Below are 10,492 nucleotides of genomic sequence, written 5' to 3' on the forward strand. Positions count from 1 at the left end.
CTCGTTGTCTCTAATTGGAGATCATATTTAAGTAGGGATTTTCTTCCTGGGATTTGTGGGTGATTTATTTTTGAGTAGTGTTTGTTTCTCCTCTGCGTCACGTGTTTGTTGTTTTGTCATATCAGTATTTTGATGTATTGCATAGTTTCCACAGTATAAATAAAATGTGGAACTACACACACGCTGCACCTTGGTCCTCTCCTTTTGACAGCCGTGACAGGATTGCTAAATTAGTTACTAGTTCACTTGTTAACGTTCCTTAGCCGCCCCCCCGGCCATAGCGACAGTGAACGTCGCGCCATCTTGTAATAATTTTTACAGCCCTGCTAGTTACATAAATGTGACTTATTATCGAGGAGTACTGACGTCAAACATGTTTTTGTATTTTTAGGCAAAACAACAACTGAAGGTCTAAAACTTCAGGCAGGCTGGCTGGCTAGCTATAATTTCAATGCTACCCATCTTTAGCCGCGCTAGCTCGCGATTAGCATGAAAACATTTACAAAGCTCACAAAGCTCATTTGACCTAGGACAACCCTGTAAAAACTTTGCTAATATCTACAACATATCAACTATCCAACAGCATAGATATTACTTTTGAATACCCTTTGAAATGTGAATATTTCATCTAAGCCTATGATGTAGAAATTAACAAAATAAACCATTGTTAGGGTTGAACTGGCTATTTGTTTGCATAACCTATATAATATACCGGGGAAGCTATGCTACAATATTAAGTATATAAACTACAGATAAGTCAACTGCTGAAGACAAGAACTACACCCGGCGACAGGAAGTGCGTCACGAGGCTGGGACCAGCCTGCACGCCGACGTTAGGATGAGCAAGTTTAAACCACGCTCATCCTCCCTCTGACAGGCCAGCATTGAACGGGAACTATCTCTGTCAGAGTATATAAGGGAGAACAATAGGATGTGACCTTCTCTTCTCTGTCTGCCCTGCGTGGTGTTACAGGGAGACCGTATATATACGAACAACATATTTACCATTCAAGTGTTTGGAATAATTAAAGAACAAAGAAAACTTGAGTTACTCTTTGCCAAATAATTTGTTCTAATACCAGATTCGAATTGACGTGACTCGACACCAGGAACGTTAACGTTAGTACTATGGCACTGTTTGAACAGGAATCTCAGTCCCATCCATGGTCTCTATTTTCGCCAAACTGTCGTCTTGCAGAATGGAAACCATGCAGAGAAGCCTTGAGTGGGCTAGGGAGAGGCTGATAAATGTTGGGTGTGGTTGGGTTTACGGTTGTTTTTTGGGGGGGTTTTTTCACTCTTCATTCTCCTGCTGCCCATTGTATTTGTTCTTGGTCAACATTTCTATTTATGTCTTGGCTTTACAATCCAATATTATAAAAACATTACTTGGCCACAATTTGTGACAGTTACTATAATTTAAAATGAGGGGGGTGGGCTGTATCACAATACATTAAGTAGCCTAAACACAGTGTATTATTGTTACAGCCAGTTCCGGTTACCGGGCTCCTTGGACTTGGAGAGGACCTAGAGGTGCACCTTGTTATGCCATCACTCAAGGGCAACTGAAGTTTCTGATGTCCTGTGCTTTGTGTGTCTCAGATGGCAGATATTCTACATGTGTCCCAATCGACAGTCAAACGTCGTCTAAGGTCAGTTGTTCTTGGGAGTAATGCTATAAACTACAGACTTTAGATGCAGGGTTTCCAGTTGTTCTTCGGAGTAATGCTATAAACTACAGATTTTAGATGCATGGTTTCCAGTTGTTCTTCGGAGTAATGCTATAAACTACAGACTTTTAGATGCATGGTTTCCAGTTGTTCTTCGGAGTAATGCTATAAACTACAGACTTTAGATGTATGGTTTCCAGTTGTTCTTCAGAGTAATGCTATAAACTACAGACTTTAGATGCATGGTTTTTAGTTGTTCTTGGGAGTAATGCTATAAACTACAGACTTTAGATGCATGGTTTCCAGTTGTTCTTGGGAGTAATGCTATAAACTACAGACTTTAGATGCATGGTTTCCAGTTGTGCTTGGGAGTAATGCTATAAACTACAGACTTTAGATGCATGGTTTCCAGCTTCTTACCAATCAAACAATTTAGAATGACTACAATCAAGACAGGACTTTAAAATTATTATGATGTTATGCATTACCTCATCCCTGTCCATTGTTCCTTTTTTTCCCAGACACTTCAATCTGTCACATGCACCGTTATATTCTGACATGTCAGACTTGGCTCTGGATGAAAAGATTAAGGACTTGGTGGCTGGGAACGACAAACGTGGACCGGAGGCTGTTCGATCACAATTAAGGGCTCTTGGTGCAGAGACGAAAGAGTGAGGGACAGCATACTTCGTGTTAACCCGAGGGTGGCTGTCCTCAGAGCCATGTCGCAGAGGCTGCATAGAAGGTCATGTCGTGTTGCTGGACCAAACTCGTTATGGCACCTTGATGGAAACCACAAACTGATAAGGTAGATGTATCTTTGTGATAGACAGAATTATCTACATCACTGGTGAGAAGTTGTACATTGTAACATCTCAAATTGTTCATCAACAACTAACAGTTCGGTAAGCAATGGCCCTTGATACCATATGTGTCACAGTATTCACCGAGGATGGCGCCTCTCCTCGGTCGGGCGGCGCTCGGCGGTCGTCGTCGCCGGTCTACTAGCTGCCACCGATCTATGTTTCTGTGTTCTTTGGTTTTTGTCTGATCTAGCCCGCACCTGTCTCTTGTCTGTCATTAGTGGGGAGGTATTTAGTTTGTTTCTTTGGGTTCGTCTTTGTGCGGGATTGTTTGTTTGTCAGCGGGCAGGTCTGTGAACGTTCTGTGCTTTTTGCACATTTTTCCCCAGCGGATTCTCGCTGGAGGAATACTGTATTTGCCGGGCTGCGCCCCGTGCGTATTTTTGTTTTCTGGGGGTTTACTGTGTTCCCGTGTGGTCTCTGGGCGCACCCTATGCCCTTTTGTTACGCCGAGTGGTTTTTCGGTGCAATAAATATATCGTTCTACGACACTACGTCTCCTGCCTTTGGCTCTGCCCTTTCCTCCTGCCTTAAAATAGCTTTTTGGTGAAAGCACATTTTGCAATATTCTAAGTACATAGCCCAGGCATCACGGGCTCGCTATTTAGACACCCGGCAAGTTTAGCACTCACCATAATCATATTTACTATTATAAAAGTTTGATTACCTTTTGTTGTCTTCGTCAGAATGCACACCCAGGACTGCTACTTCAATAACAAATGTTGATTTGGTCCAAAATAATCCATCGTTATATCCGAATAGCGGCGTTTTGTTCGTGCGTTCCAGACACTATCCGAAATGGTAAAGAAGTGTCGCGCGCATGGCGCAATTCGTGACAAAATTCTAAATATTCCATTACCGTACTTCGAAGCATGTCAACCGCTGTTTAAAATCAATTTTTACGCCATTTTTCTCGTAGAAAAGCGTAGAAACTTTAGGGTGTTTTCTATCCATATGTAATAAGTATATGCATATTCTAGTTACTGGGTAGGAGTGGTAACCAGATTAAATCGGGTATGTTTTTTATTCAGACGTGTCAATACTGCCCCCTAGCCCTAACAGGTTAAAATCGGACTTATCGAGTGCATAGAGGAGGTCTGTATCTATAATTCTTAAAATAATTGTTATGCTTTTTGTGAACGTTTATCGTGAGTAATTTAGTAAAATGTTAGCGAATTCCCCGGAAGTTTGCGGGGGGTATGCTAGTTCTGAACGTCACATGCTAATGTAAAAAGCTGGTTTTTGATATAAATATGAACTTGATTGAACAAAACATGCATGTATTGTATAACATAATGTCCTAGGGTTGTCATCTGATGAAGATCATCAAAGGTGAGTGCTGCATTTAGCTGTCTTCTGGGTTTTTGTGACATTATATGCTGGCTTGAAAAATGGGTGTCTGATTATTTCTGGCTTGGTACTCTGCTGACATAATCTAATGTTTTGCTTTCGTTGTAAAGCCTTTTTGAAATCGGACAGTGTGGTTAGATTAACGAGAGTCTTGTCTTTAAATAGCTGTAAAATAGTCATGTTTGAGAAATTGAAGTAATAGGATTTTTAAGGTTTTGAAAATCGCGCCACAGGCTGCAAGTGGCTGTTACGTAGGTGGGACGAATTCGTCCCGCCTAGCCCAGAGAGGTTAACGTCCACCTTCCCCACACTCTCTGTTGATGTTGGTGATGACAATGAGTAAGTCTTCCCTGTAAATAATTACATTTACATTTTACATTTACGTCATTTAGCAGACGCTCTTATCCAGAGCGACTTACAGATTGGTGCATTCACTTTATGATATCCAGTGGAACAACCACTTTACAATAGTACATCTATATCTTTTTAATTTGGGGGGGTGGGGTAGGGGGGGTTAGAAGGATTACTTTATCTATCCCAGGTATTCCTTAAAGAGGTGGGGTTTCAGGTGTCTCCAGAAGGTAGTGATTTACTCCGCTGTCCTGGCGTCGTGAGGGAGCTTGTTCCACCATATGGGTGCCAGAGCAGCGAACAGTTTTGACTGGGCTGAGCGGGAACTGTGCTTCCGCAGAGGTAGGGTGGCCAGCAGGCCAGAGGTGGATGAACGCAGTGCCCTTGTTTGGGTGTAGGGACTGATCAGAGCCTGAAGGTACGGAGGTGCCGTTCCCCTCACAGCTCCGTAGGCAAGTACCATGGTCTTGTAGCAGATGCGTGCTTCAACTGGAAGCCAGTGGAGTGTGCGGAGGAGCGGGGTGACGTGAGAGAACTTGGGAAGGTTGAACACCAGACGGGCTGCGGCGTTCTGGATGAGTTGTAGGGGTTTAACCTGTTAGGGCTAGGGGGCAGCATTGACACGGCTGGATAAAAAACATACCCGATTTAATCTGGTTACCACTCCTACTCAGTAACTAGAATATGCATATACTTATTACATATGGATAGAAAACACCCTAAATTTTCTAAAACTGTTTGAATGGTGTCTGTGAGTATAACAGAACTCAAATGGCAGGTCAAAACCTGAGAGATTCCTTTACAGGAAGTGGCCTGTCTGACCATTTCTGGAACTTCTTTGCCATCTCTATCATTTACTAAGGATCTCTGCTCTAACGTGACACTTCCCACGTCGTCCATAGGCTCTCAGAGCCCGGGAAAAAAGAGAATGTCGTCATTCCAGCCCCAGGCTGAAACACATTATCGCCTTTCTCAAGTGGCCCATCAAGAGACACTAGCTTATGCGCGTGACCCCGACCGCCCCCGCCTTTGGGATTTTTTCCTCTGTTTGCCGAAAAGGAGATTCCCTGTCGGAATTTTATCGCTTTTCTACGAGAAAAATGACGTAAAAATTGATTTTAAACAGCGGTTGACATGCTTCGACGTACGGCAATTGAATACTTTGAATTTTATTGTCAGGAATTGCGCCAAGCGCGCGACACTTCTTTACTATTTCGGATAGTGTCTGGAACGCACGAACAAAACGCCGCTATTCGGATATAACGATGGATTATTTTGGACCAAACCAACATTTGTTATTGAAGTAGACGTCCTGGGTGTGCATTCTGACGAAGACAACAAAAGGTAATGACATTTTTATAATAGTAAATATGATTATGGTGAGTGCTAAACTTGCCGGGTGTCTAAATAGCGAGCCCGTGATGCCTGGGCTATGTACTTAGAATATTGCAAAATGTGCTTTCACCAAAAAGCTATTTTAAAATCGGACATATCGAGTGCATAGAGGAGGTCTGTATCTATAATTCTTAAAATAATTGTTATGCTTTTTGTGAACGTTTATCGTGAGTAATTTAGTAAAATGTTAGCGAATTCCCCGTAAGTTTGCGGGGGGTATGCTAGTTCTGAACGTCACATGCTAATGTAAAAAGCTGGTTTTTGATATAAATATGAACTTGATTGAACAAAACATGCATGTATTGTATAACATAATGTCCTAGGGTTGTCATCTGATGAAGATCATCAAAGGTGAGTGCTGCATTTAGCTGTCTTCTGGGTTTTGGTGACATTATATGCTGGCTTGAAAAATGGGTGTCTGATTATTTCTGGCTTGGTACTCTGCTGACATAATCTAATGTTTTGCTTTCGTTGTAAAGCCTTTTTGAAATCGGACAGTGTGGTTAGATTAACGAGAGTCTTATCTTTAAATGGCTGTAAAATAGTCATATGTTTGAGAAATTGAAGTAATATGATTTTGAAGATTTTGAAAATCGCGCCACAGGATGGCAGTGGCTGTTACGTAGGTGGGACGAATTCGTCCCGCCGGTCCCATAGAGGTTAATGGCACAGGCAGGGAGCCCAGCCAACAGCGAGTTGCAGTAATCCAGACGGGAGATGACAAGTGCCTGGATTAGGACCTGCGCCGCTTCCTGTGTAAGGCAGGGTCGTACTCTGCGAATGTTGTAGAGGATAAACCTACAGAATCGGGTCACCGCCTTGTTGTTAGCAGAGAACGACAGGGTGTTGTCCAGGGTCACGCCAAGGCCCTTAGCACTCTGGGAGGAGGACACAATGGAGTTGTCAACCGTGATGGCGAGATCATGGAATGGGCAGTCCTTCCCCGGGAGGAAGAGCAGCTCCGTCTTGCCGAGGTTCAGCTTCAGGTGGTGATCCGTCATCCACACTGATATGTCTGCCAGACATGCAGAGATGCGATTCGCCACCTGGTTATCAGAAGGGGGAAAGGAGAAGATTAATTGTGTGTCATCTCCGTAGCAATGATAGGAGAGACCATGTGAGGATATGACAGAGCCAAGTGACTTGGTGTACAGCGAGAATAGGAGAGGGCCTAGAGCCCTGGGGGACACCAGTGGTGAGAGCACGTGGTGCGGAGACGGATTCTCGCCATGCCACCTGGTAGGAGCGACCTGTCAGGTAGGACGCAATCCAAGAGTGAGCCGCGCCGGAGATGCCCAACTCGGAGAGGGTGGAGAGGAGGATCTGATGGTTCACAGTATCAAAGGCAGCAGATAGGTCTAGAAGGATGAGAGCAGAGGAGAGAGAGTTAGCTTTAGCAGTGCGGAGAGTCTCCCTGACACAGAGAAGAGCAGTCTCAGTTGAATGACCAGTCTTGAAACCTGACTGATTTGGATCAGGAAGGTCATTCTGAGAGATAGCAAGAGAGCTGGCCAAGGACGGCACGCTCAAGAGTTTTGGAGAGAAAAGAAAGAAGGGATACTGGTCTGTAGTTGTTGACATCGGAGGGATCGAGTGTAGGTTTTTTGAGAAGGGGTGCAACTCACGCTCTCTTGAAGATGGAAGGGACGTAGCCAGCAGTCAAGGATGAGTTGATGAGCGAGGTGAGGTAAGGGAGAAGGTCTCCGGAAATGGTCTGGAGAAGAGAGGAGGGGATAGGGTCAAGCGGGCAGGTTGTTGGGCGGCCGGCTGTCACAAGTCGCAAGATTTCATCTGGAGAGAGAGGGGAGAAAGAGGTCAAAGCATAGAGTAGGGCAATGTGAGCAGGACCAGCGGTGTCGATTGACTTAACAAACGAGGATCGGATGTCATCAACCTTCTTTTCAAAATGGTTGACGAAGTCATCCGCAGAGAGGGAGGAGGGGGGAGGAGGATTCAGGAGGGAGGAGAAGGTGGCAAAGAGCTTCCTAGAGTTAGAGGCAGATGCTTGGAATTTAGAGTGGTAGAAAGTGGCTTTAGCAGCAGAAACAGAGGAAGAAAATGTAGAGAGGAGGGAGTGAAAAGATGCCAGGTCCGCAGGGAGGCTAGTTTTCCTCCATTTCCGCTCGGCTGCCCGGAGCCCAGTTCTGTGAGCTCGCAATGAGTCGTCAAGCCACGGAGCAGGAGGGGAGGACCGAGCCGGCCGGGAGGATAGGGGACATAGAGAATCAAAGGATGTAGAAAGGGAGGAGAGGAGGGTTGAGGAGGCAGAATCAGGAGATTGGTTGGAGAAGGATTGAGCAGAGGGAAGAGATGATAGGATGGAAGAGGAGAGAGTAGCAGGAGAGTGAGAGCGAAGGTTGCGACGGCGCAATACCATCTGAGTAGGGGCAGAGTGAGTAGTGTTGGAGGAGAGCGAGAGGGAAAAGGATACAAAGTAGTGGTCAGAGACTTGGAGGGGAGTTGCAGTGAGATTAGTAGAAGAACCGCATCTAGTAAAGATGAGGTCAAGCGTATTGCCTGCCTTGTGAGTAGGGGGGGACGGTGAGAGGGTGAGGTCAAAAGAGGAGAGGAGTGGAAAGAAGGAGGCAGAGAGAAATGAGTCAAAGGTAGGCGTAGGGAGGTTAAAGTCACCCAGAACTGTGAGGAGTGAGCCATCCTCAGGAAAGGAACTTATCAAGGCGTCAAGCTCATTGATGAACTCTCCAAGGGAACCTGGAGGGCGATAAATGATAAGGATGTGTCGTGTCTTTGGCATCATTAAACTGAAGACATGTAGGTCAAATAACTCTCTGTAATTATTATTATGCGATTAAACTGATTAATTGTGTAACGTAATTAACTAGGAAGTCGGGGCACCAAGGAAAATATTCAAATTACAAAGTTATAATTTTCCTGATATAACTTTCAGATATCATAATATCTGATCTATGAGTCTTCTGATTTAATGATGTATTCGTTTACCTCGTCAGTCTCATTCCAAACGTCGTTAATTGTTGGTTATCTGCACGAACCCAGTCTTCACTATGTCATCCATACATCATTTGTCTTAAAATAATTTATTTACTAAACTAAGTAATTCACAGAAAGCATACAAAACAGTAGGTATCGTTACAAAGAAATGGTAGAGGAATGTGCCCTAGTAGGCTAAACCGGCATGGCAGCTTGTTAAACAAAAGAGTAGTGGGGGTCAGCTGAGAAGAGACTACAGAGTTGATAAATATTAACAATTGAAATGCTATACCTTTGCACATGAACGCTTACTCATTCGGGAACAATTGCAATCAATATATATATTTACGCTCAGTGTGTCGTCGGGATCCTTGTTGGAGAGTTTGGTTCTGTTGGAGAGTTTCGTCCTCTCTCTCTCTCTCTTGGTTAGGATGGATCTTTCAAAGCGACATTCATTAATGTCGTTATAGAATGGATGTTTCGTCGGTCTTCGCGTTCAATGATACCGAATTCCTAGCTGCAGACTAGTAATTAATATCAAAGACTTGTTATTATTCTTTATCGATAGTCTAATGGTTTAACCATGTGGTATGGTTAAAGTTCAGTAGAGGAATGTCAAACCTTGGCCCTCTCGTTATTGAGGTAAGCTGGTCCCGCGAAAGAAACCCTAGGTGGGGGTTCATATACTGAAAGTAGAAAAGGCTGTCACATGACGCCTTGTCCTGTCTGTGTCCCTGGGGGCGTGCCGGTGACTTGGTAAAACTTTAAGTAGAAAATACAATTCTCTCACATTAACATCTTACAAGCATCCCAACATATTCCAAATAGGTTTATCCTTATTCATTAATTTTATACAACCATTTAGATGTAAGTCTCATAGCTGAGGCTATCATATAAACATTATTATGGTAATATGGCCGTATTGTCTCTCATGACTTTCACAACATTGTACCATACGGACCAGTTCGTAGCTGGATTCTTCACCAATCTTTTATACCTTCTCCAGAACATAAATGTCGTTCGGTTCCCCATCCTGTGAGGTGGAAGAATTCCTTTGTCTCTCTATGAAACCACTCCGTCTCAAAATTGTGGCCATGAGGCAGGACATTCCCTTTGGAATTTACGACCGCCTTCTGACCACAGCAGCCTGGGTGTAGGAGACAGAGGGAGATGGTGCAGAAGTAGGGGGATGGTACAGGGGGAGGGGGTCAACTGTGCTCGCTGTACTCAAAGAGGGCAACGTCATGACAGATGTTAAGCTTGAATGGGCTAGTGACTGTGACAGCATGGAATTCAAAGGAGGAGATAGACAGATGGGTCAGGGGAGAAAGAGAGAATGTCCACTTGGGAGAGATGAGGATTCCAGTGCCACCACCCCGCTGACCAGATGCTCTCGGGGTATGCGAGAACACGTGGTCAGACGAGGAGAGAGCAGTAGGACTAGCAGTGTTTTCTATGGTAATCCACGTCTTGTTATTACAGATGAATTGTGGGAAATATCTGAGCTTTGTTATTCTGAATGTCTCTTTTAGTGTTGACCTCCAAACACTGCTGAAGTTAATGAGATGCAAACCAAATTAACGTGATGAGGGACAACGTTTATGATTGTGCAATGAGAGGCTTTAAGAGAGCCCGCTTTAAATCGGAGGCAAAAATAGACATGGTTTTTAGGGATGATGACGGAAAAGGGGCAGCTGATGAGGGTGGTCCCTCAAGAGAATTTCCCCGGCTGCTAATGAGTGCCATCCATTCCTTTGCAATATTTGAGGGACCTGATTGGCAAAAATGCCTTTCTTGCAACTCTCAAGGTGAGTTACACTTTTACACCAACAAAGACATGTTTTTTTATGGTAATATATATGACTTGAGTAAGACATTTGATTTTTGAATGTAATTTGTCCTTTATTTAGTGTT

The sequence above is a fragment of the Salmo salar genome, chromosome 13 (assembly GCF_965601325.2).
Source record: "Salmo salar chromosome 13, fSalSal1, whole genome shotgun sequence".
NCBI lineage: Eukaryota > Metazoa > Chordata > Actinopteri > Salmoniformes > Salmonidae > Salmo > Salmo salar.